Source organism: Falco punctatus, assembly GCF_963210335.1.
Source record: "Falco punctatus genome assembly, chromosome: 9".
NCBI lineage: Eukaryota > Metazoa > Chordata > Aves > Falconiformes > Falconidae > Falco > Falco punctatus.
This window is the reverse complement of record NC_137589.1, coordinates 9,583,789-9,611,636: the sequence shown is the minus strand read 5'-3', so window position 1 is coordinate 9,611,636 and position 27,848 is coordinate 9,583,789. Positions and strand designations below refer to the sequence as shown.

Genomic DNA, 27,848 nt, shown 5'->3' with positions numbered 1-27,848 from the left:
ATATTTCAGTTTCTAACATTATTATTAAAGGTATGAGATCACTGATAAAAGAACAGAGAAGTTTTTTTTATTTATGACTAGAAGTTTAGCCAGTTTTAAGTAAACGTATGGCCAACATGATCTTTTTCATCCACTTGTGGTATCACTTACTTTACACATCCTACACTGATAAAATGCGCAGTGCTTCTGCTGATAAGAGTAAGAACCTCAATGGAGAGCAAAAACATATGCAATAAAAGTCTACACATCAGACCTTTACCCCCAGAGGAAAAAAAATACATTTAGTTCCACTGAAATGCATCCACCTCACAGAGGACAAACAACAACTGTTCAACAAGTAACTGTTCAAGGCTAAGCAACAGTTTAAAACAAGAATTGAAAAGACTTTTGACTTTCTACCACCTTCCTATTTACTCAGCTTGATTTCTTTCACGTTTCAAAAAAAACCCGCAACAAAACAAAACAAAAACCACCAACCAAAAAACCCCATACAGCAACACAAAATATTCCACCATAAGTATCACAGCCAAATATATCACTGGTTCTACTGGAAGGGCATCAAATAAAGCAGCAACTGATACAAACAGTTTGATAAGATAGATAGAAATTTGATTACTTACAGCCCTAGCAGCCTCCATCTTCTACAGCAGAATAGTTCCCAACTAAAGCTACATATTTCAGTAAAGTTTGCTGTTTGTGTTAAAAAGAGCACCAAAAATAATAATCATAATAAAAAAAGCTCAGAAATTTGTTTCGGGTTAATCTTTATCTTCAAGGTTGTGATAATGAAAGTATTTCAACTCCCTGCCTCACACTACAGGGCTCTGAAAAGCAAATGAGCTGTGTCATCTCTCTCACATGCAGGGCAAACTCATAACATCTGGCTAAGCAATAAGATACTCTCCCACCAGAACCTCATCATGCAAAGCTCTTGCAATTAAGCCAATCTGCTTTAGCTTACTACTGCTGTAGCTCGGCCCCACTGTTCTAACCCTTGCTTGTTTACATTCTTTGTGTGGCTCTTATTTATACAATGTAAATATACATTTAATAGTCAATGAGTACAGCTATTTTTTGAGAAGGGATTGGATTGGTTTCAGACAGCAACAGAAACATGTGAAATGAACACAGAGACTGAAAAATCAAAATTACATACCAAAGCATACGTTACAAAGGCATCCTCAAGGCTGTAAACCCAAGTACTTTGAAAGTTTCAAAATACTAAAATAAAATTTGCTTATGCAACTTTTTTGGGGGTCCTCTTGTGGAGATACGGTATGATAAAGTCTTTAATTACATGATAACATACAATTGTTTCAGCTGGACCCATGTTCCTCTCACTGAATAAAGTAAATGCAGTTCACTTAAGAAGAAGCTATTCAACCTTTTGTTTTTCTGTATTACTCAATATCTGGCCCATGACTTACAGCATAATAGTATGGCCCTGCTGTAAGGACAGACTTATTAGCTGTTTTATCTTGCTTGTTACACCAGCACTCACCTGTCCCACTGCAAAAAGGATTTTAATTTTAAAACATGCCCCTGGTATGTGAGTGAATGAGCCAGGTGCAAAAGTGGGACAGGAATTGGTAAAGTACAGAATACCCCATACTGTTTGGTGTCTGGATCAAGATGTGAACATTCTGGGGTTTTGGTTTTTTTTTTTTTTCATTTCCTTCTCTTGATGACTGTTTACACGGATTAAAGCAGAAAGTAGTAAACACTGAAGTCCATTTAATCATCTGAATATTGAAAGTGAAGTTTCAAACGAGCCAAATAGTACTGTTGCATCACTTTTACTTTGCAGTTAAATGCCAATTTAGGTAAACTGGTGCAAAGTCCTATGTGGACATCACAGTGGTAAAGTGCCCTTCAGTATTTATATTACTTCTGCAACAGCCAATATAACATTCTTTGGCATTCACACCTCAGCTTCTATTTCAGAAAACTATAAGGAAAGTTCAAATTGCTGTAAAGATTTTCATAACCAAAATACATTTAAAAAAATACTGCATAATTGAGCAAAATATTGCATAATTGAGCGAGACAGTTTAATTTCAGATCAGTTACTGGGTTCACACAAAGTATTCAAAGCAAGCTGTTCTTCTAGTTTTGATCATTTTACCTTGCTCGATTCTACCTGAGCCTGGACTTTATTCTCTTCTTAAAGCCAGTTTCTGATATGAGACTGTTGCCAATATATCAATCACAGTGTTCCTGTTCCAAGTGCTTTTGGAGTAGATGTCATTGTGTGCTGGTTTTGGCTGGGAGAGAGTTAATTTTCTTCACAGGAGCTGGCATGGGGCTATGTTTTGGATTTGTGCTGAAAACAGTGTGATAATACAGAGGTGTTTTTGTTATTGCTGAGCAGCACTTACACACAAGGTCTTTTCTGCTTCTTATTCTGCCCCACCAGAAAGCAGGGCGGGGGGGGGGGGGGGAGGGCACAATGTGCTGGGAGGGGACACAGCTGGCACATCTGACCCCAACTGACCAAAGGGGTGTCCCATACCATACAGCATCACGCTCAGCACATAAAGCTGGGAGAAGAAGGAAGGGATGTTCAGAGTTATGGTGCTGGTCTTCCTAAGTAACTATCATGTCTGATGGAGCCCCGCTGTCCTGGAGATGGCTGAACCTCTGCCTGCCCATGGGAAGTGGTGAATGAATTCCTTGTTTTGCTTTGCTTGCGTCAGTGGCTTTTGCTTTCCCTATTAAACTATCTTTATCTCAACCCATGAGTGTTCTTACTTTCATTCTTCCAGTTCTCTCCTCCACCCCGCTGCAGGGGGGAGTGAGCAAGCAGCTGTGTGGGCCTCCATTGCCAGCTGGGGTTAAACCATGACTCACTGGAAGCTCTGGCCTCATGGGATCAGAAGCTTAGGTTGGTATTGCATGATATACCTGCAGACCAGTACAGTTCAGTTAAACCAAATTGTTTAAAAGATTTGCGTTTCACACAGCCCTTGATAAATGGTTGGCTGCCAGAAACAGCACAGTGAAAATCAGAACACTGGTTGAACACAAAAATTGTTAGTAAGGTAAGAGATTGCAGAGATTTCTGGGGATATTCAATGAAATATTTTCATGTCCTCTATGAACTTGGCTCATGTCCCTGTCATTGAACATGAAGACTGGCTTTAGTTATTGGTGATTTACGTGGTTTTATATTGATCCAAAATCAGTGGCCTGGACCTTTTCCTTAAACATCATTTAAGTACCAGAACAGTTTTCATTTCTGCCTTCAGCCTTGGCTCTTCTCAGACAGACAGTAACAGCTTTCAGGAAAATGTCCTTTGGGTAATGGGGAAAAGAGGAAATATCCTCTGTTATTAGGGACAGAATTACAGGATCAGAGTCATTTAGGTTGGAAAAGACCTTTAAGAACAGGAAGTCCAACCATTAACCCAGCACTGCCAAGCCCACCACTAAACCATGTCCCCAGGTGCCACATCTACACGGCTTTTAAACACCCCCAGGGAGGGTGACTCCACCACCGCCCCGGGCAGCCCGTTCCAGTGCCTGACCACCCTTTCGGTGAAGACATGTCCCCTCACACCCAATCTAACCCTCCCCTGGTGCCACCTGAGGCCGTTCCCTCCTGTCCTGTCCCTTGTTCCCTGGGAGCAGAGCCCGACCCCCCCTGCCTACAGCCCCTGTCAGGCAGCTGCAGGGAGCGATAAGGGCCCCCCCGAGCCCCCTCCTCTCCAGGCTGAGCCCCCCCAGCCCCTGCCCGGCTCTGGACACGCTCCAGCCCCTCTGCGTCCCTCTGGCCGTGCAGGGCCACAGCTGGACACAGCGTTCCAGGGGCGGCCTCGCCGGTGCCGAGCGCAGGGGGACGGTCCCTGCCCCGGGCCTGCTGGCCACGCTGTTTCGGGCACCAGCCCGGTGCCGCTGGCCTCCTGGGCCACCTGGGCACGCGGGGGGCTCCTGCCCAGCCGGCCGCCAGCCAGCCCCCCCAGGCCCTTCCCCGCCGGGCCCTTCCCAGCCGCTCTGCCCCAGGCCCGCAGCTGCCCGGGGCTGGGGTGACCCCGGCGCGGGGCCCGGCGCTGAGCCCTGGGGAACCTCCTACGAGTGGCGGTACAGTTTCAAAGTTAATGGTAAATAAAGTAGCTTATTCAATACTTTGGAACCAAAAGATGCTTCGCCTTTTTACCTTGCATGCTTACCTAGGCACCATCTTGATTATGATACATTTTATTTAGTTATTTATTTTTAAATGAAGCAGCTGAGCCATGAAGAGTATAATGCATAAGCATATTACTGAAGGAGAAGGAATGGTGGGTAGCTGAAGCGGAGGGTAAGGGCTTAGGAAGCAAAACTTCTGTCTTGCCACTCACTTCCCAGCTATGGGAATATCACCCCCCTTTCCCTGCTGCTTCTTTTCACACCTCTTGTTTGTCCTGGTCCCTGAGCCTGAATGTTCATTGCAAAGCTGACTGATGCTGGACTCTGATGCAGTTTGGATCCAGTGCTCAGAGAGTGAACTGCACTGAGTCAAGGTATAATCAGGGATAACTCCGTGTAAGCCCTCAGTAATTACAGGTGAGTTTAACTTGGCCAATTATCTTTATTTTAATGAGTTATGGGCATAAAATGTTAAGTCATGCAATTTCCGTTGCACAGGTTTATTAACAAAGGCAAGCAAGCCAAAGTCCACCAAATGTCATAACAGCTTATTGTTTTAAATATCAAGCAGCAACATCCGCATCACGCATGGATTCCATGTCTCTGTTCAAGTGCTCATATGGTAGTAAGGTAAAGCTTATGAGTAGGTTTTTAAGAAAAACATTTCAAGCTGCCAGACTCTGGGAGCTAAAATAGCAAAGAAAATTCACTGCCTCTCAGCACAACTTGTTATACAATTAATTTGATCTAGAAACAGAGTATTTACAGGGTAATTTGCAATACGTAAACTGTTAAGCACAAAATGGCACTCTTTAAGTCATTAAACACAATTCACCTTCATTACAGGCACAGTTGGGATCCAGGGATTTCCTTTTTTTTGTGAGTGTGAGCAGAAAAAAAGGTTGTTGTCAGGAAGATGACTTCTGTAGAATTTAATCAACTCTAATACCAAGTATAAGTGATCAAAATGATGTTTGATCAACACAACTCACAGAATACTTCTCTGCAAGACTGATATAAACTAAGCTTATTAATGCACCCAGGAATTCACCTTTAAAGTGTAACTCTAGGAGCACAAAGCAGTTAATGTGATCACAGTCAAATAGCAATTAGGTTTCATCAAGACTGATATAATGGTATTTTCCTTCATGCAAGATAAACTGTTAGTTAAGGGACTATATCATTGTTTTCACATGCTCTCTGGTTTTAATAAGCATACAGACTTGAACAAGCCCAGTAGTGGCTGCTTTTTAGCATGTTTTAATCAGCCCAAGTAGTAATTTCTAAACTGAACTCTAAGGCTGCAGATAGATTTAACTGTTTCACTGCATAGTGTTAAAGATTCAAATCCAGTTTTTGTTTCTCTGATTTATACACCCATAAAAGCAAGCAACATTTTCCTAAAGATCCTGGACCCAATTAAGTATAAATTGTCTTTCCTCTTGTGAAATCCATGCTGATTTCTGCCAGCAGAAGGTCTGGATGCAAGTATCAAACAGTAAAGTCTTGCCTGTACTGTTGAAAAGGTGTGTGGGCCGGTGGGGAGGTTCATTCACGTGTTCAGTGTCCAAGACAGCTGTCCCAAACCAGATAATTGCAACCTATGCGTGTGCTTTCCTGTCTGTGTCCACCATCTAAAGACTAAATTCAATGTCCTTAGCACACTGTTGTTTTGTACAAACAATGGAAACAATTCCAGTGTTGGTACTTCTCTAGAAGGCAGTAAGCCTGAGTCCTACGCTTGTGGCTGGTGAGAAGAAAAACGTTTCTGACTCCAGGAAGCCCTCCAAAACCAGGTCAAGTCAGCCTCCTGTAAGGGTTCAAGAGACTTCCTCTCTGAAGTGTAAGAGGCGTAATGAAAAAGTAGAATTTTCTTTTCATGATAGATGTGAAAATTGAGTCACTCGTGTCTTACCTTCTTATTTGCAGCAAGTACGATAGAGTGAACTTAGAGCAAACAACTCAGTCTCAAAAATCACTATTAGACAAAATATTATTTGCAAAGAGAGCCGACAACTGCCAGCAATTTTGCTTAAGAGGAAGAAATAACTTATTATTTCCCACCATCCCAGTGAAATACAACTCTTAGCTCCTGCACTTTAAGAAAAAACAGTAAGTATTTCCATATCTCCCTTGTTTCTTTTGAGTTTTAATTGAAGTATATCATGTAACTTGCAACCCCTATTTCTCTTACTTCATGACTATGGCAAGACAGTTTTAAAAAAGTTTTTGCATCTTAGCTTATACAGTTATTCACGTCTCTAAGATTTTCCTTTGATATATAAAAAATTAGTAGAATGACCCAGATTTTTTGAGTTCCATGTAAATTAAAATCACAGAAACACAGGACTAGAAGGGATCTCAAGAGAGCACTTAGTCAAACTCCCTGCATGAAGGAAGAATCAAGAATACTTAAATCACCCCTAACATATTTAAACTGTTCTTAAAACTGCTGTTTAAGGATTTTACCAGGATGTTGCTGTGTAAACCATTGCAAATTCTGAACACCCAGAATTCAAAAGTTAAGCAAATTCAGTTTAGCTATCATTGCCGGCCACTGAGCGTAATTTTTCTGAACTTAAAAATATCCAGTTAATGTTTGAAAGGTCTGTATTTCCTCTAAGGCTTCTACTTTCTGTGATAATTGAGCAGTGTTTATTCAAACTTTCTTCATATGCTGTGCTTCCTAAACCTCTTGTCATTGTTGCTGCTTACCCTACAATTTTTTCTAAACATATACATCTTTTGTAGTGTGGTGTCCAGAATTATATACCTCCTAAAGCCTCAGCCGTGCTTATCGGAGCAATACAGATACCTCTTATATCTAATGTGACACTTCTGCTTCTATACCCCAAACCAAGAGCTGTCTTTTTGTGCAACAGCATCACATTCCTTGCTTATAACTCAGATTGTAATCCATTATAACTCCTATCGTGTATTCTGAACTCTGTGACTGCTCTGTTTTTGGCTGTACCTATCCATTTTAGTCTTGTTGACACCAAGCCATTTTGCCAATTTATCAAGATGGGTTTGAATTACAATTCTGTCTCTCAAAGTGCTTACGGCTAACCCCCTGTGTTTTGGTGTCACCCACAAGTGATGTAACTATGTTCTATATTTCATTGTCCAAGATACTAGTGAAAATAATAAAAGAGCTGAGTGTAGAACAGGTCCCTGTAGATATCCACTTGAAATTCCCTAGTATTTGAGAGAATCGTTTAACAAGCTGTGCATTCCCATTATAGCCATCATATCAGGGCTACACTTTTTCAATACCCTTTGAGAAAGCAATAGTAGAAAATACAAGATCCTTTATGAAAGATATATCCCATACTCATTTCCTTGGAATCCCTTGCTGCAGTCTGACAAAGAGGGGAACAGGATTGGTTTGATGCAGCTACTTTCCCGTGAACATATCCACCTAGATTTTAATTATATTATTGTCTTCCATGAAGAAAATAGTTCCTTATAAATAGATATTAGAGTAGTTACGGAGATTGAAGGGTCTATAGTTACTCATATCTTCATTTTCCCACTTGCTATTTTTGAACAGGACGTTCTGCGTTCATTCTTTACCAGTCTTGCACAAGTTTGCAGAATTGGTCAGAGATTATTTTGGTTAGTTTCCTTTAAGTACTCTAGAACAAACATCCTCTGTCGACCTGAATTTTGCCTAAGTACTCTTTAAAGTGCTTGGTTTTTTCTGTTTCTTACGTTAAAATGATTTTGTTAAAAATCTGGTCAGAATAGACCTCAGAGAAGATGGAAAAGGTGGCACTGAAGGTTTTTTTTTTTTTTGTCTGTCCATGCCACGAACTATTTGCTTTCCTGTCCTGTTAGAGATGTATCATTCTGTTCTCTTGCAGTTCTCTTTTTTTTTTTTTTTTTTTTTTACCTAATACTTAGGCCACTTTCTTTTTACCTTTTAGATCTTTTAAAATTTACATTCATGCTAACAAGTTAATGAATAAGGAAGGTAGTTCTTCATAAATAGCATCTGCTATCTTCTGTGTGCATTGGAGAACTTCTCTTAATGCTAATCTTACTTTCTCTTGTCTGGTTTTGAATGATTCCTCCTTCTACAGTTTATATCAAGGCATTTTATAAGATATCAATTTCTGGTGATGTGCTTTAACTGACTAAACCAAAGAAGCCTGGGTAACGTTCCCACTGCTCCATAGCTCACGACTCCTTGCTTTCAGCTCTGCATCATGCAGTTGCAGTACTATAAGCACTGGTGGTTTTACACACTGTGTAAAACAGTACACAGCATTTGTCCTGAAGCCATATATTCTGCAACGTAGTGAATACAGAGGATCTTTTTGCTTTCAGTTTTAACATGTATGTCTTGCCTTCTTAGGTTCTGTAGAAAATCATTGTGAATAAATATGAAATGGCAACACTCAATACTTACATAATGATATATATTTACATGAATGTCTTGTGTGGAGTGATGTGGGAACTTGGGAAAGGAATTATTCTTCAATTACTACTGTAGCGATAGAACACTTGTCCAGGGATGAGAGACAGTTAAAGGTAAACTAGAAGTCAGGATCACAGAGAATGTGGAACAAAAAAGTGTAGATTGTTCTTGGTTTTGCTCTGCATTAAAAGTGCAACTGAAATTTTAAAATATCACTGGTTTTAAGTCCAGTTAATTATTTACTAGTAATAAAAATAGTCTCATCTGATACATCTGCCTTAGAATCCCTTGGCATATTTTTGGTCTGTAACCATATTTTTGTTCTCTATTTAAAAATTATTTTGTCCTCTGTGCTCCTCCACTCGCTACCTTGGACCACAGGGAGATACTGACCGACTGAACATGGAGGAATAAAAAGAAGGGGGAGGAAATTTATCATGCAGCAATTGAAGGAATCTCTATTTTAACAGAAAACTAGGAATGTCATTAAAAACTGGAAGCACAGGATTTCTGGTACCATTCCCACTTGCAAAATTTTTTCTGGAAATCTCTGGGCTTTTAGTTAAAGGAAAATTATTTTCATTCTTCATGATTTTTCTCATGGCAATATACGCTTGAAAATGGGAAATTTAGTCTGAATGTTAAAGTACTTCTATGTGTTACAATATCTCTTTATTTAAAGATAGCTTACATCCCAGAATTTCTCTGCCCTGTGAGTACAGTATGAGTGTCCCTAAGTAGTGAGTGGACTGTTTTGTACAAAGAAATTTCTAGAAAGTGGAGGGGAAGGAAGAGGAAAGGTAAGGATGGTAAGAGGCCAGACTGATGCTCTCGCATTGTGCAGAATGAAAAGAAAGAAAAGACCTACCCCCTTCTTCCTCTCAACACCACCCCACTCAGAGACAAAACCAGAGACAAAGAAACACTGCCAGAAGTGTTTACTAGCAGTTTTTTAGTACTTTTTCCAAAAATTATCTGTTCACTTTTTACATATCTGATTCAACAGCCTCCTCTTACACAGTAAACAACATATGTTTAAATTTAGGCCCATATGTAAGGCCTAGTGAAATCAATGAGCTTATGCTTTTTGTGAAATTGTAGTCATACTACATACACAATATTTTTTTCTAGAGGCTTTTAATTAGGGATGCTTTTTCAAACTAACCAGATACTGTTATCATTTGGCATTAACATTAACTGTTAGCATGTTCCGCAGCCACAAATGCTCACAGTTTAAAGGCCCAATTCCTCATCTAGTCTGATGGCAATTCTGGTCGCGTAATAGCTTATTGTCCAAGCCCAAATCAAGTCTGTGTAAGCATAAAGTGTGCCTGGCACATATTCCCTGAAGTTATGAGTGACATGTCCCTGCTTCCAGCCCTGAACTCCTGTGTGATTTGCCATAAAACGGCAAGTTTCACAAACCTAGAAGCAGCTATATTTCAGAGGGAAAAAAGTAATATAACTGTAATTCTGTAAGGAAAGTTGGGATCTTGGGGGTATGGAAAAGAATAACAACGTTAGGGATTATTTGGAGGGCTAAAGTCACAGTACCACAGATACTGTAGACACTGCAGACTCTATAAATGATTACAACTTCAAAAACCTCTAAATATTTCATGAACTAAATTGTATAATCTGGCCAACATTTACTGTAAACCAAATAAGTAACTAAGCTGCCCATTAATTCCGAGAGCAGAGTGTGATAATAAAACTGCTCTTAAAAATGGGAGTCGTTGTGAATGGCTGCTTTTAACATTTTAATAAGCATCATTAACTTCATATGAAAGGTTTATAAACATTTACTTTGCAAAACTTCTCTACTAGCAATAGAAGAGATTTCATTGCTTGTTCTCATAGAGGTTTCTTTCTTAAATAGTGAACTGAGAGTAGGCAATGTGTAGCCTCAAATTCACTGCAAACCTTCAGGCCATATGAAACATTACAAACCTTCTCCCATTCCTGGCATCTAGTTGCAACACATGCCATAAGGTGGTCACTTATATTCAATGGAGCTCACTTTGCTTTGGATATTTTCCTTCTTTGTCTGTTGCACATCAGGCAAAACCTTCCTTCTCCCCTTACTTAATGGAATAAACCTATTAGCAGTCAATCATTAACTCCTAGGGGCTCAATTCAGTAAAGGAAAAATTACCTCCACAGTTTCCTGCTGTGAGATCTCCTGATGGCTCTGCAGCTGAAGAGTCTGATCAAAATAGCTTATGTGGAATTAACACAAGGAATTCATTGCAGTTACGTGATTCTTTCTTACTTCAAAACCTTCAAGTATTAATTCATGAAACTTCACAACACCCATGTGAAGCAGGTAAAGACTACGAACACTTCAGGAAAGGATAACCGAGGTACACTGAGTTGAAAAGTGCTTCCAAGGAAAAACAGTAAATTGTTGCCAGACCTGGGATTACAGTTACTTGGGAAGTCATTCGCTCTGTGTGGTTTCTCATGTGGCACTGCATTTCTGCAGTTAAAGGTTTTAACCTGGCACAGTTCTCCTTTTCCCCCCCTGCATGATGAACTGGAGTTCCTCACTACCCTTTCCTATGCCCCTCTGCTGCCCACATCCACCTCGGGGCAGCTGCACCGTCCACAACGAGCAGCGGAATGTCACCCAGTATGCTGAGCATAGAAGTCTCTATACTGTATATCCAGCACTTCCCGACGAGCGTTATGGAAACAGGACATTTCCAGGAAAACTGAGGGCTTTGTGTGCTGGGCTGGGCTGGAAATAACACAACTGAGTTTTTCTGTTACAGAATTTCTAATTAAGTCGTTGCCCTTATTTGTTCTCTGCAGCTTGGTCTGTTGCTGCTGGGGGAGCCATTTTATCTGCTAATCAAAATTAGGCCAGGAGTACATTTTTTGCTGACACTGAGGACACAATCCTTTAAGAAATTTAAGAAATACTGGCAAAAGTCTTACTGCAGACAAACCAGTATCAAATTAAAGATACTTTTGTCGCTATTGCTTATTTTGCTCACAAACCCCTGTATCAATTACACTGTCAACCCCCCTTTTTTTTTTTAAAGTCTGGTTTCTAAGGAAAAATATAATGCAATCGTGCTACCAGCCTGTCAGTCCTGACCCTAATGGTCTTGAACCTGCCAGCCAATTTCAACCACATCTGACAATGCCTTCGGGATAGAGGTCTCAAAAATCTTCCTCTCCTAGGAGTTTAATGAAAATCAGGAGTTGGCAGAGGAGAGAAAATGACTGTATTAATCCTTTCTCTGAGGAAAAGACATGGAGAAAGGCAGCTTTCTTCATTCTGTTGGCAGCGGCTAGCTGGGTGAGTCGCATGCGTGTGCGGACTGCCTGATCAGCGCAGCTTGCCATTCAGCACAAATGTGTGTGCTCCGGACTCGACACAGCAGAGAGCCAAAACGTATAGAGAGGGAGGGCAGGGAGAGGCTGGGAGGGGTCACACAACTGCAGGGAGCAAAGGAGGAACGCGTGGCACTGCAATCGGGGCCAGTTTTAGGAATGTGAGATGGGGGGGTATGGACAAGGGTTCAGGAAATGGGGGGAAACGGTAAACATCTTGGGGAGAGGGGGAGGAAATGGGGCAGGGGGGTTACGGGCGAGACCTGCAGATATTGGAGGCAGAGCTGTCATGGGCTGGCTTACTGAGTGCAGGAGATGTAGGTTAACTAATCCTGCTGCTTCTGGAATCATTTATTAAATTACATGCAGGTTCTGTACTAGAAAGGTTGGCTGCTATGTGCCGGGATAGCATATTGTGTAGGACAGGCTTTACACAGGAGTGGCTTTGAAATACAAGAGGGGCATTAAGGGACCTTGCTTTTTTCTTTTTTCTTTTTTTTTTTTTTTTTTTTATGGTGGGCAAATAGGCAATGAGTCAGTTCAGCTAAGGGGAATGATTTAGTGATTGATCTAAGTGTCAGGTCTGAAATCACTGCTGTAGACTCCTTGAAGCTACAAGGTCATCTCAGCCCTTCATCGTTCCAAGGAAGAAAAATTAAGTGCCATGCAGCTACCACATCTGGTCCTTTGACTGAGGCCTTTAAAAATGAAGGCCCATTTGTTCTACATGGATTTGAAAGAATGTGAGGTACCTGCTCATGTTTTCACACCCTCTAGTGTTAGGTAGCAACCCGCACAACGCAGATTTGTGTATTTACCTACATTCAACTGATAAAATATATTACAGATAGATAAAATAGATACAGATATATATAATAGATAGGTCTGTAACGTGTGTTACAATATGAATGAGCACATGCTTTGCATTGCAAAATGAGACGCTGTTAATACCAGTGTTAAACATTAGCTCTCTGTACTGTTTGAGAATAGATTTTTAGACCACTGACAAGTCATCCCTGCCCTGATACACACATGAGATTCTCTCCTTCTCTTACTTCTTTACTAGTACTCAGAGTAGCAGTATAATGTTCAAATACCAGAATAAATTAACTTGTGACAAGCCCTGTGCCATCGTAGAGAAGCTGCTGAGGCTAACACGGTAACATGGGAGTTTCATGTGAAGTTCATCCAAACCCACACATGCAGGTGTTTATGAACTGCCGTGTTCAGAAAGAATACCTTGACTGAAAACGCCCAAACAACATTTGTTCATCTGCTCTGTCTCTGTGTGTCAAGGAGAGCTGCACCCTGGCCAAACATGGAGTCTAAACAAGCCTCTTACTACCCAAGGTTACCTCGCTGCTGCCTGTTCTTGCTTCTTGCCTGTGGGGTCCCTCCTCCGTGGCTAGGATGGGAATGTACTGCAGAAACTGTACCTGCACTACAGTACTAATAATAACCATTGGCCTCCAGAACTGTCAGAGCATCAACTTCCCATCCTAGCAGTACGTTCAGTGCTGTCAAATGCTCATTTTTAGAGAAAAAAAAGTCAGATTCCACCATTTCACACTGAAAACTAATAAAAAAAGGAAAAACCCAAAGTGGAAAAATTAATTTCATGCCACTTTTAAAATAACCTTAACAGAAGAGAGAGTAAAACAAGTAATAGCTACTTGTGTTTTCTGTAAGCTACTTTGACAAGAAATCAAAGCGAGTCAGGGAAGCATGTTTCTCCATTATTGAGAATGTAGCTATAATAACTGTTACATTAGCGAACACAAATTGAGAAAGCCTCCAAATCTGTGACTTGTCTCCACATGTCAAAAGGAGCATCTGGTCCTGTGATTTGCTGAGAATGAAAAATACAGCTTAGTGTAGGGGGAGGGCTGTAAGTGAATTGTGAACAAAGGACATAGCTATCTGAGTGCAGAAGGTGTCTGGTTTAAAGTTCAGTTTAATCTTTGCTCTTGTGCCGCCTTTGTTTGACTGTATCTTTGCACACGGGAAGGGGGGAAAGAGTCTAGAAAAAAGGAACAACAGGTACTGTTGAAACTCATATAAATTGCACTCTGCAATAGGCATGGACTTAGATTGCTGACATAGTTACAGCATCCGAGGGGCACGTGGAGAGGGGCCTTAGCAAAAATGTGCGTGCTTTCCATCCCAGATAAGGCTTGACTTTTTATTCTTACATGGTCTGTCCTCTGTATGAAGGCATTGCTCCTGAAAGAGAAAGACTGACAATGACAAGTTAGGCAAGGCACAGATCAGACAGGGAACATGCAAAAGCCCTGCACACAGCTCTGCCAGGAACCTGCACTGCTCCTGCTCTTCTAACCCAAAGGCTTATTGCACTAGCCCTCCCTCTGAGGGGATGGGTAATAAATACCCTGTGAGAACATTCACATGGAGGTTGACCCTTGGACAGCTGATGTACTTCAAAGTATTACCAGTTTATCCACAGCTTGTTTATATCCTAGAACACATTAGAATTGTCTGTTTTTCAAAACTCATCTTGAACTATCCCTACATCTCGTTTTCAGCTTTGTATCACTTCAAGCCCACATGTTAACGTTGACTATAATTTCTTTGCCTTTATAGGACTCCCATGGTTAGTGGTTGCTGCTTGCTTCTCACCCTGTTTTTTCCCCTTATCTGGAAAACACCTTCTCACCTCCCTACTCCAGACCACTGAGCTAGTTCTCACATAAAACTGCTTCAACCAAGGACTGATTGACCCTATTTGTCTTTCCTTTCCCTTTCCTTTAGAACCAGCTTGCATAAAGCCTTGCTTGCATTTGTTGCTCTTTGAAAAGTTAGTTTTCTTTCCTTGACCTTGGCTCAAGGACTCTTTTGAGATGTTTCTCTACTTGGGCAAAGTCGAACTTTTCTGTACCCAGCTCTGCAGAATCGGTTTAATTGACTCACCCTGTGAAAGAATAAGAGATGTCTGTCCCTTACAAAGTCAGTGGGATAAAAGGTAAAAAGCAGGGGAATATATCCGTATCTTCATCCCATATAGCCTATATGGAATATGAAGGATGAACACCCCTTGCAAGGGAAAGGAGTCTGGAGAGTTTCTGCCAAGAAATGAGAACATGTGCAAAGCACTAAAAAGATAATTGCCGTTGATTTCTTCAGTAAAGAACTCCTTCAGTTTTACAAACATGGACACGTCTCATGCTATTTTCTAGGCAGGGACAAACAGGAAAAATGTGGAAAGGTATGTCTTTATTCATTTTCAAAAACCTCTTCACATACAGCTACCTTAAAGCACACAACTCCCCATCCCTGCATTCCACAGCATATCCAATCTCTTCTACTTCCATGTGGTTTTGACTCAGAACTAATCTACAAATAAAATATATGTATGCATTTCTTTTTTGCCGTCCTCATCTGGCTAGCTCTACCTTTTCACAGGCTCTTGGAGGTCAAACGTCAAGACTTCAAAGTTTAGCTGCAGCCGAGCTTCTGATAAACATTTATTCCCTGCAGCATATGTAAGGGCTAATACTGAAATGCTTTTAGACTGAAAGAGGAAGAGTTTAGAAACCCTTCAGCGATTAGTACGGATTGATTCACTCAGCTTCCCTCCCAGTATCCACGATCTTAAACACGCAACTGCCTTTATTAAAAAGAGTTTCTGTATTGTTTATCCATGTTGTAATTCATACTGATTTCAAGCCAGAGACAACTGGAAAAAGGCTGAGGGAAAAGGATAAAACCATCAAATCTTCAGCTAGTGTCAATAGCTATTGCTTCACTGAAGCTTTACTGAAGCTAGCAAAGCTGTTTGCTAATTTACTCCACATGAGGATCTAGACCAAAACCATGCTCAGCATTCTCAAGCCGAATGGCACTGAAATCCAGGTGTTTCTGGATGTGCTTTGATATGGGTAAGAAACTGTTTTATGTGTGGTGAAGATATCATGACTTGAACAAAAAGCACACATAATGTTTTTGCGTTTAAATATAAAACCACTTTGTGGCCTCATCTAGTTAGATTTATTTCACTGCTGCCTCCCTTCCTGTACATTCAATCAAATACTATAAAAATCAAACCCGTCTTACAGAAAGAGTTGATGTCCTCCAAAAATACCTGGAAAGAAATATGATTAAAAATGTCTCCCCTCCTCCTAAAGCAAAACAGTAAATGGAGCTTATTTTTTAAAATTACTTTTCAGTCAGCTCTACTGGTTGTTTTTATAGCATCCTGAGTGAATAGTAAATTTTATAACAACAGATGGTCGTTAGGCTGTGTCTGTTTTAAGGAGAAAAGATAGCGCAACCTAACTACCACTAAGTTAGTAAACATTTCTATGCAGAGAAATAAGACAATGAAATGCAGAAAAAATCAATCGAGTGAAGCTTCTTTATGCAGTTGAGGTACGTATTACTTTGTCTATATGCCAATTGCCTTGAAACAGGGCATGATGGTTACCCTACACATAAGGCACTATGAGTAGTTAGTCCTCTTACACGAGCATTTTATTAGGATGTCAATGTGATTTGGAAATAAGGCTGTTTCTTCATGAATAGTCCCTTCTTTCTGATACCACCTGGACAAGGAGCCTCCCACCCAAAGGACCGACCACTTGAATAAATGGTGCCACTGCTCCAATAACACGTGCAACAAGCCACGTTCTTCTAAAATGAAATAGGGTATTGTATGTGCTCCACAAAGTGCTGTTCTGGCTGGGGAAAACTGGTTGGAGACACGGGAATCTAGATGCCCAAAAGCATCCAAGTGAGACCTAAAAATAGGGATTACCCACCTCAGGTACTTCACCCTGTTCATTGCAGCAATTAAGCACAGAATTATACCTTAAGATGAAACACCTCCCTTGAAGCCAGTGTGAGTGCCATTCCTTGAGTAAGGACAATGCTTCAGCTTGAAGTATTGCCCTGGTTTCAACTCAAATAGGATTAATCTACTTAGTAGCCGGTGCAGCGCTGTGTTTTGGATTTAGAATGAGAATAACGTTGCTAACACAGGGATGTTTCAGTTGTTGCTAAAGCAGTGCTTACTTTACGTCAAGGGCATTTCAGTTCCCCATGCTCTGCCAGTGAGGAGTTGCGCAGGAGCTGGTCAGGACAACTGATCCCAGCTAGCCAAAGGGACATTCGATACCATAGGACATCATGCTCAGTGTATAAACTGGGGAGAGTTGGCTGGGGCTGCCGATCGCTGCTGGGGGACTGGCTGGGCATCGGCCAGAGGGCGGTGAGCAATTGGATTATGCATCGCTTGGGTTTTGTCCCTTGGGGTTTATTCCTTTCTCTCCCTCTCCTTTTCATTACAGTTATTGTTATTATAATTATTATTATTTTACTTTATTTCAATTATTAAACTGTTCTTATCTCAACCCACAGACTTTACCTTTTCTTCACTTCTCCTCCCCATCCCACCAGGTGGGGGGCAGTGAGCAAGCAGTGGTACTTAGGTGCCGTCTGAGGTTAAATACAACAAGTATACTTGAAGTTTAGGAGACACTGAAACATTTTGATGAGTCCTTGCCTTTTTAGGCAAATATGAGTGCTGCTTTTTAGATTTTTTTTTTCTTTTTTCCAATAGGAGACCTATTTTCTGCAGCCTCAGTGTTATGATACTGGCTTTCTCATTTTCAGGAGAGAGTTCACATTTATCTGGAAAGTAGCTAGCACTGGGACTAATGAGAAACATCTGAGAAATGCTGCTTGCTTATCACAGTAGAGCCAAAAACCATGAAACAAAATAAACCAGCTCCTTTTTTGGGTATGGAGTATTCTCCTTTATAGGAACTGTTTTGCATTTTATGTGTTGCATGGCATCAGTCAAAAAATCAAACCAGACAATTTTCCACTTTTCTATATAGCTCATTATTTGTCATTTGTGAGACATTCAGTTAACTGCTGGTTTATTTAAGATGATCTTGGTAAACTTATAGAATATAATCTAATTTATTCTAAGGAAGTAATCATTAAAGTGGTCCTAAAAATGGTATAAGAGCTACTTCATAGTTCCTTAATCTCACAGTGTTTAAAATGTTTGAGTGATCAAATCAGAAGCTAGAAACACAAAACTGTTTGACTTATAAGACCAACCAGAAAGAGAAATTTATTAATAGCCCAGAGGCAGAAATAAGTTTTATGATCTGCTTAATAAATATAATAAATGTATAGAACCTTAAATAGAAGCATTATAGAACGCATAGAAAAAAGATTTGTGGAGAGAGCTAGTTAAATAAAATAATTTATTTGTAAGCAATAGTTCAAACAAAATGTAAAGAATGCTGATAATAAACATTTTCTTCATTAACCCATCTGATAAATCGAGATTAAGATAGTAACAACTCTTTAAAAATGCAAGTGAAAAGCAAATACTTTTCATATGTGTAGTCACTGTGGCCACCACATTGCCAGAGCAATAAGATCAAACATCTATAAATTATGTAAGTTAAAAAGAATAATAAAACCACTATTTTTCTTTGATATTTTAGCATGAGACTCACTGAGATGAATATTCAATTTAGAAATTAGATTGTTTTATGGTGGAAACCAGGTTATTTTAAAAGAACGAGGAAAAATATAGGGAAGCTACTAAACACTTCCTGATCACAGCAGGATCACGCTTTACTATTTCCAGCCCACATGTTTCTCTTAACTGAGATCAATTCCCCTATCCTTTAATTCAAACAAAGAACATCCTTAAGCTGTTCCCGTACCATTATACCGCTCCAATTATTCTTTTAAAACCAAAGTTCCACTACAGCCCATCTTAAAATAACCTCCTCAGCTGACAATGACCCAACACAATCTTGCAGGTTTGAGCAGCCCTAAGCTGCACTCCAGAGGATGGCCAGACCTGCACAGCACAGGTCCCTGGGCTGCACAGCAGCGGGCGGGAGGAGGCACAGAGTTTCCCCAGCCCTGCAGTACCTGTGACCCCAGCTCCCAGCAGGGGTGAGGACCCTCCCCTGGCTCCTACTTGTTCCCTTTTACTCCGTACCTGGCCACTACAGAACCTGTGCCTTTCGCTGCCCAGGCTGGACAGGGCTTTGGGCAACCTGGGCTAGTGAAAGGTGTCCCTGCCCATGGCAGTGGGGTCAGAACTAGATGGTCTTTAAGGTCCCTTTCAACCCAAAGCATTCTATGATTCTGTGATACATTGGCCTGATTTTCTCTGGCAGATTTGTGACCTTGTTTATTAATTACAGAGTCGGCAGATTCAGTATTTTGAGTGGTGACACTAAATACTTAACGTAGAGAGAGGTCTTTACTGATCTGTACTCAGCACCATTTTCAAACAGGTTTCCAGGCATTTACTTTTGTAATTTCAGTTAAAAAAATTGTATTTTTATATTGTATTATTTTATTTACACCTCAAAACTGCTTCTGTTCTCAAACTAGTTAATGCTAAAAATAGATGAATTTGGAAAAGCTCAGTGGGCTGTGCTCTGTAGTTTTCAGTGCAAAACCAATGAAGTTCCTACTTAGTTCAGGGGACATTATTCCTGCCAGCCTACAAAACTTGTCCCCTGCTAGCCAGATGTTTTTACAATATAGCTAAGAACAAAGATTGCTCTTTGAAAAAGCCTCAGTTTTAGAAAATGTCCAAGATTTTGAAATAATTTATAGTTTTTACATACTTATTAAATTTTCTTATTTCTAAACCCTAGCCTTTTTCCCCTACCCCAGGTTCATACTGCTCAATCCCACACCATACACATATGAGCCTAAAGGCTTCCTCCTGGGCATCGCCTGAGGCCGCTGCCATCTATACAGTTGACTGAAGTCAATTGGAGGTTGTGTGATTCCCATTTTTTCAGTAACTGTATTTAATTTATCTGGAAAACAACAAAGATTTTTATTTTATATGTTCTAGTCTCTGCTGCCATTGATTTGTCAGTAGAATGGAACAGAAAATGTTATCAAGCTCTGGCAGCTGAACTGCAGTGGTGATGAAAGGTTGCCCTGCTTTTACTCTTTATTGCACCACTCACTGCCTTTCCAATGATGATTTGTCTGCACTATCATTTTTACTTGCTGTGGTGCAAAACACAAGAATACTGTTCTCGGGTCATAGCTAGGGTGGAGAAAAAAGTAATCCTCCCGTTTCCATCAAGGAGTTTCCATATTAAAACTAGCCGAGAAGGAAAATCCTCTGAATTAAATCTCTATGGAATCTTTTGTCTGGCTATATAGCACTTAAAATATGAATGATGGCCAAGGTTATGGTTAAATTAAGCAAGCTGAAAACAGGAGGCAGAGAGAGAGAAAAATAAAAAATGCATTCACCATGTTCTTATCAAGATGCTCTGTGCATAAACATTGGGACTATCCCCTAAAACTTGATGAATTTTCAATTAAAAAGAGCTGACATATCCTGAAAAGTCCAGTGATAGAACATATGTTTGCGTATATTTTTCATACAACAGTAGCAACAGAAAGAGTTGGGAAATCATTCCTAGTTGTTGCAAGTAGTCCATGTCCACAGGGAACAGTAATAGTCTCACTGCCTAGAGCCTGAGCCAAAGCTGTTCGTTATTTCTCTCTGCATCTCCTCCAAATCGGAGCCTCTTACTGAGCAATTCAGGAATGTAACAAAGACATAAGTTTTGGATTTAATTTGTAGCCTAAAGTTGCTTCCAACTCTGAAAAGGTCTTTATTTCTTACTGTATTCATGGGCTTTTGGGGAGCGGGCAGGAACGTTGTGCTCAGTATGGGAAGGAGGAAAGGAGGAAAAAAAGCACATGCCACATACAGGTGTTAATAAAGCTCTTTGTTCTGTTACATGTGCTTGAAACTATGGGTCTGTGCCTGGGTATTTGCTGATGCTATGAAATAAAGATATAGACGTGAGTTTAAGGTCTATCAGGCTAACAGAGATAAAGGACTTAAGCTTTTTCAGGATGAACTCATGGGGATTTTTAGTCAGGAGAGCAATCGCAGCGAATGCAACGGACCTGCTCAGAGGAGTCAAGCTACCACAGCACTGTTGCTGCAATCAGACCCATGCAACAAGACTCCCACATGAGATACTGATAGGACAGAGGCACACATGCCAAGCAAGGACTGATAGTGCTTAACAAAGACCATGTGTTTTAGTCGGGAGCACAGGAAATGAGAGATTTCCCCCTGCTCTTCTAATGATGTCTAAGAGCAAGTTCTGTGTAAAGAAGTATTTCTTTAGGAAATAGCTGACTGACTGGAATCCTTAAGAAAAAAGGGACAGATTTCCATTACTTTTTTCTTGGATTAGAGGCAGTCTTGGTTTCTGCTGCCTTCCCAGATTTCTTAAAATTGTTTTCCAGACATTCCCACGATGCTAACATCAGGCCAATATCTAATAACTTTTTTCCTGTTCAAATTCTAACACAATACCTTTCAGTTCAAAGGGCATAAACCACTTATGTTATTCTCCTAGCCAACACTCGGGACATACAGAAAAGCCTTCCTGCTTCTGACTAGTAGCAGATGCAGGTCTTAAAATGGATTGAGACAAAAGTTTCCAAATACTAACAAGTTTTTGTTACTGATGCGTATGTTTAAGTTGCAGAACCTAATCCATACAATTAGTTTATAATGTACATTCATGAGCAGTCCACATTTAGGAGTACAGAAAATTATGTTTGTCGCTATTCGTAGTTAATTATCAAACAGAAGCTGGAGTATTTATTCTTGTAGAATTGTCTATTGTCACAAGTCAAACTTCAAGCGTAGTCAAATTTTTTACTGTTATTATTTTATCGCTCTATCAACATAACTTGATTTTCTTGAGATGTGTCATTGCACTACCAGGCATTAGATATAATTATGCAAGGAAGAAAAACCCAAGCTATTCCCAACAGCTTGTTTATTAGACAACACTTCGACTTTCGCTAGTAAATAAGACTACTTATTTTGGCTAAGCAAGGCTGTGTACAATATTTATAACCCTACTACATATGCAATTTTAGCATACCTGCTAATAAAGAGATCTTGAGGGAATCCAAAAGCTTGTGTAGCACATTCTCATATGTAAGTGCCATCTATCTTGGAATACCATTACCTGTATTGAGATAAAGACTGATATTTGTTGTCTGCCTTTCACGCCAGATTAATCAGTCTTTGTCTCTATTTCTAAAAGGTCCAAGAATTTCATATACGATCGTAGCCTAGATCAGGAGTAATGTGGCTTCGCTCTTCAAACTGTTTTTATGGCTCTTTCTACTTTACCTGTTTAATACTTCACAAATAACATGAGACAATTCCTGTGAAAATATAATCTTATTGCATGACTCCTATAAGGAGTTCTATAAGAACTTAAATTGGAAACTCAACTGCTCATTAAAAAAGATATTTTATGTTGTTTTCATGAGTTAGAATAAATATAAAATACGTATAACAAAAAATGCTACAATGCAGTTTATTTTAAAATCTGTTAAAAAGCCACAAAGAAAAGCTAAATCGAACATAGTGATCATCAGTTTTCTGTTGCCAGCCTTTAAAAAAAAACAAATGAAAAAAAAATAGGTCTGAATATTCCTGCAGAACACAGTGATAGTCAAACCAAACTGCAGAGACCAGCACTCACATGACTGATGCCCAAAGCACTTTGGAGGCTGCTCCAGTCAAGTACTTGGCCGTGCCAGCGTCAGTCTACATTGCTGTGCAAAGTTCCTCGTAAACACTTGGCTTGTGCCATCGTGAAGCTAGCTCAAACAAATGGTCGCTCAAATGGATTGCGGTTATTAATCTGATTTTTCTTCCCTTCTTTAAAAGGAGTTTCTGGCCCTTTCTTGATATCTTATCTTCTAGATTAGCTCCAGATCTGGGCAGGGAAGATATCCAGCTTTCTTTGTAACAAGTGAACCTTCAGAAGCATGCAGATTTGCTCTTTGCTGCACAAATAATTATTTACTTATTTATTGGTTTCAAAAGAAAACATCTAATTATAGAATGGTTTGTTGAAATACTTTTCCAAAACCAGTGTTTTCTTAAGAAAAAAAAAAATGTTTGTCCATACTTCTGAACAGTGTTAGTTTGCTCCACTAACAGGAGGACCTCCTCATTTTTAGGGTGTTGCTGCCAGACATGACCAGCTGTTGTTGAACCATTCACCAACATGATTCCCAGGTGGATCCTGGAGGAATTTCTTCAGAAAGGTTTATGGAATATGTTCCAAGACTTTGGGAGCTGTTCTTGGAAGTGGGCAAAGCCCTGGTTTTCCTGGATAGGATCTTGTAGCCTATCCCTATACTTCTACAAAATTTTAAAAGCATAAAAGCAATGCAACAGGTAACAGGATCAAAAAAGATAACATGCTTAGTTCAAAATGTAGACACTTGCAATTGAAGGTTCAAAAAGAATGCCTTTCTAAATTTCTTTTTTTTAATATTTTTTGCAATTAAATTCCAGCAACTGGTTTAACATTTTGAAGATACTATGGAAATGACAGGACTTTTCCTGTGGCCAACAATCTGTGTTTTCAGCACAACAGGGACCTCTACGACCATTTGGCTAGCCTCTGCATATCAGTCCAACTAAGATGGCAAAAGAATGCCTATAGAAACTGGTTTTTTGTTGATGCATTTAGCAAGGATGTCAAGTTCTGAATATGAAAATATTTTTAATGAAAAATGTTTGATTTAAATATGAGTAATTTGCATCGACCGCTATTTATAGACCTGAATAAACCCAATCTAACAGAAAACAAAATCTTTTTCTTTCCTTTACTTTCAATAGGGAATTATTTGGATTTTTCATACTTCTCAGAAAAGTCTTCAAATTTTTTAAAAATAAAATATCTGACCAAGGCAGGCAGGCACATAGGCAGCACCACTGTACCCTGATAAGGGGGAAAACCTGTGATTTTTGACACATATTTTTATGGTTAATTACACCTGGGTGGCTGAAGTTTCAAAATGGTAGTCACAGTGCTTTTCTGGAACGTTCTGGCTCAGAAACTGGGATGCCAGGGTCTGCCCATATGCCCTGCCTGGCGCTATGCTGATTCCTGGGAGGCTGCGAGCCTCAGCACGGCAATCACAGCATCATGCAGTGGGATCCATCATTAGATACTTCTGTTGGGGTCACAGTGGGCCAGGGAAATTGAAATAACTTTTATTTCAAGAGGCTGGCAGTTTTGTATTTTATAATGCCCACATTAGGCTTCAAACAAATACTTGCATGTGTTCTTAAAGCAGATGATGTGTTCAGTCAAGCTGTAGGCATGGGTTTGTGGCCTGGACTTCAGGAGTAGTTTTAAGATGCTAGATCAATTTATGTATTCACAGTAAGGAGAAAGAAAACCCCAAGAACTGTGATTGCTATACATTTGGAATTATTGGCATCACCATAAATTCTCTACCCAAACTGGGACCATTCATGTTTAAATAAAAAGAGAAGCTCAATACTGCAATTAAATAAAGAATGACTGTTCTGTCTGTGAGAGCTAGAATCAGAGAGCCGCTGCAGTTTTTCAGGTGGTTTTGCCCAGTACGATCCTATGGCATAGAATAGGTAAGATAGTCTAAACACAAAGACTCACAGCACGTGGAGAAACTAGAAAAATACATCAGTTACATGTCTGAACTTCTTCTAGTGGTCACAATACTCCCTTCATTTCATATAAATGATTTCGTCTGTGTTTGAAAAGGCCATTGAAGGTCTTAAATAGAGATTGCAAGGGAGGAGAAAAGTTGATTTCCTAATAGGTACTTCCCAGTCTTTTGAGCTACTCACACCTTCTTAATCTGTAATTTTCTTTCTACAGGGCACGTTCCTAACTGCAGTCTAGGCAAAGAAAATTACTTCCAAGTGTATTTTTTACCTAGAGCCTAATCTGCTGAAACATCTTGAAATTTTCAGTTGTTTTTAAAATGTCCAAGTTTAAGCCTCCTAAACAGTCTCTCAGATTCAATTTTCTAACAAGTTATTTATACCACTTCCATTTTGCGTTCTGATCTCTTTTAAAGGTTTAAGAAAGTTCAGCTTTATGTTATGTTTATGAGTTAAGAAGGCTCCACATAGTTTTATATGGACTTCTGGGTTTGTTTTTTTTTCCTGCCCAGGACACATTTTGGGGTTTATCTTTTGCAGTGCCCTGGTCTGTAGCTGAGTAAGCAGCTGCGGGTTTCAGTGTGGTCACACCGCCCTGTCAATGGGCCAGACTGCGATAGCTGGTGCAGACAGCATGCAGGTCAGCTGGCCTGAGTGATGCCAAAAGAACCACCAAAGTGTGGAAATGACCCATTTTCTTCAAATTTCTCAGGTGTCAGACGTGTGCATGTGCATACACACAGGGGACACGCTCGAGATAATGAGAGCGCAGCAGCCCAGCAGCTGCATCTATGTGATTTCCCTTGCTCTTACTCCAGCTGTGGAGCCCTGGGCTGTTCCTCAGATCCATCACTGACCAGGTCTGCGTGGGCAGAGGGATCCCCCTTCGAATGCAATACCCGGAGGCAGCAGGAGGGAGAGGTGTGCCTCCTTCACACCCAGACCCCACTCTCTGTGAGGGTCAGTGCCCTCAGACAGAGCTTTGCCGACAGTAAGAGGGTGACCCTTTCCAAAACCCTTCATCTCATACTCATTTTACTGCAAAAAACCTCAAACCATCTTACATGTGATGGCAGTTTAAGAATTAGCTCACCGCCTCATCTAAAGTATGGATCTGCAGTTAGTGAAGGAAATCTTTAGGGCCTTATTAGTTTTTAAATGAGAAAAGACAAGGTATGGCAAAACATTCAGCAACTTGAAATCAATTAGTACTTTTGAAGGTGCAAAAAAGCCATCCTCAGATGACCTCCTACACAGGCAACGGAGCTCACAAAGCCTGGGGAAGACAGCTCCTGAAGCAGCACGGAGGCAGCAAGGGCAGACTTCAGGGTACTAGGAGCCAGGCAGAATGGTCTTTGAGTTTAGATTTCAAGAAATCATCCACTCTTTTTTGAATGGATGGTACTGTCCAGCCTGATCAATTGAAAAACAGGGCATTCACTGGAAAAAAAGTAATTGCATATAAACCCAGAGAAACTAATAAGAAATAATAAATATGAACTATACCATGTGTTCCACAAGCAAACACTAGGATAAATTCATTTAAAACCATAGGCAACAGCTTAGTTTTAAACCACAAAGTGTTTTGTTATAGCAAAAAGGCAGAGTAAAGGGCTGACAGATCAGGCAGGCATCTAACCCCTCCGAACACCTTGGCATTGGGCAATTTTAGTGCTGGCCTTTGGGATCTGCCTCCCGCTGTCTACACCCGCTTCCAACGGAGCAGCCGAGGAGAGACACACTTTTTTGCTGCTTTGCAATTCCGAAACAACCCGAAGGCCCACAGAATTGAACAGACAACATTTCAGTTGATGCTTCACTCTGTGCAGAAATTTCTCTTGAAATGCCAGCTGGCTGGGCTGGCTCCCAGTGCCCCTTGCTGCTGCCCTGTGGAGCATTTTCCTATCGTTTCCCAGCTACGGCTGCAACAGGAGAAAAGGAAGAACATGCACCACCGCAAAGCCCAGCAGCTCAGTGTCAGCCTACCTCAGCTAGCATCTTCAGCTGAGGCCCTAGACCTTCTACTGAAGAGTTAAAATATGGGCACTAAATTTTTTCTGCTGAAAGTAAAGGGAAGCATCAGGTAGAGAGACAAACTATATATACCCGAGGTCAACTATACCTTAAATTTCATTGGTAAGATCTCTGAAAGCTTATTGCCAGAGCAAGAGATAGTCAGATGCCTACAAGTCATGGAGCTACCTAAATCTCACCTCTAGTGTGTCATTTGTACACTGACTCCATTAATCAAAGACAGCCCTACCTCTCTCTAGTAGAATGCAGTGCTTGGAATTACAACCGGAACGTGCCTGATAATACTGATTTATGGTGAAAAAAATTACTATCATCATGAGCAGTTCAAGAAAAGAATATTTTAAAAAAATTAGCAAATGTGTTTTACTGTCAGAAAAATTACATCCTGATATCATGTAGCATTCCCACAGCAAACACATCCTTACACCAACTCCAAACTTCTCATATATTCTTCCATATGAACTATAGAATGGACATCAATAACTTTTAAAAAAACCACAATAATTCCTACAATTATACTTTGAAGATACAATCAACAGCCTGCAAATCTATACTACTTTATTACTTAATAATATCATACCCTGTATAGCAAGTACTGTTTCTCCTCAAAAGTCCATATCTCCTATCACAGTCAAGGTCACTTTACGAGTAGTTTTGAAGGCAGTTTTCTTCTTTGTGGGATGAACTAGTCTGAATTTCTGTGGGGTTTTTATGTTTTAGGCAAGCAGACCTTGCTTAAGTATGAAACCTTTCACTTCGCTATGGTTCTAATCAATCAGGTTTCTTAGCCAAAAAAGAAAAAGTATTTTTTCAATGACATTTCAAACTAAGGCGGCCTGTTTGTTTGACAGTGAGCCTGGAAGAGGGCTTGGCTTTACTTTTTTGCAGGTAACTATTAAATGTAACAACCAGCATCCTAAATACTTGCCTGCAAGTGACTTTGCCTGTACAGCTGTATGGAAAGTATTATTTGTTCTAACTGCTGCTTGTAGATGCTTTCTTTGTGGTTTCACAGCTTGGTCATAAGGCAAACCTTTTTAATTTTTTTTTTTATTATTTTTACAGCTGTTGAACTGGGACAGTCCCCACTCTAGTATTTATTTGTGATGTTTGTTTACAGAGAAGGCTTTTAGGTTTACAAAGGGAGGGTTTTGCTGGTTGGAGAGGCCAGGTAGGGTGTTTGTGCAGCTGGTCACCAGGTAACCCTCCCAAAACACTGCTGGAGACCCCTGGGATCAAGCACATGGGTCAGGAACAATGCTTTCCCTGGGATTGCTTGCATCGCAGCACAAGCTCAGAGGTTTGCTCAATTTTGGTTTTTTGGTTTTTTTTTTTTCATGTCAGGCAGAATCATAATTCCACTTTGAAAAGATAAAAACTGTGAAGTGGCAATTAACT

General features: G+C 40.2%; 1 long non-coding RNA gene across 1 annotated transcript in view; it reads right to left on the bottom strand.

Annotated features, from left to right (window-relative positions):
- Nucleotides 1-27,848, bottom strand: part of LOC308069138 — a 143,669-nt gene that overhangs the window by 115,704 nt on the left and 117 nt on the right. The window contains exon 2 of the long non-coding RNA XR_013930292.1: nucleotides 621-27,848. This is a non-coding gene — a long non-coding RNA (uncharacterized lncRNA). The remainder of the gene's footprint in view (nucleotides 1-620) is intronic.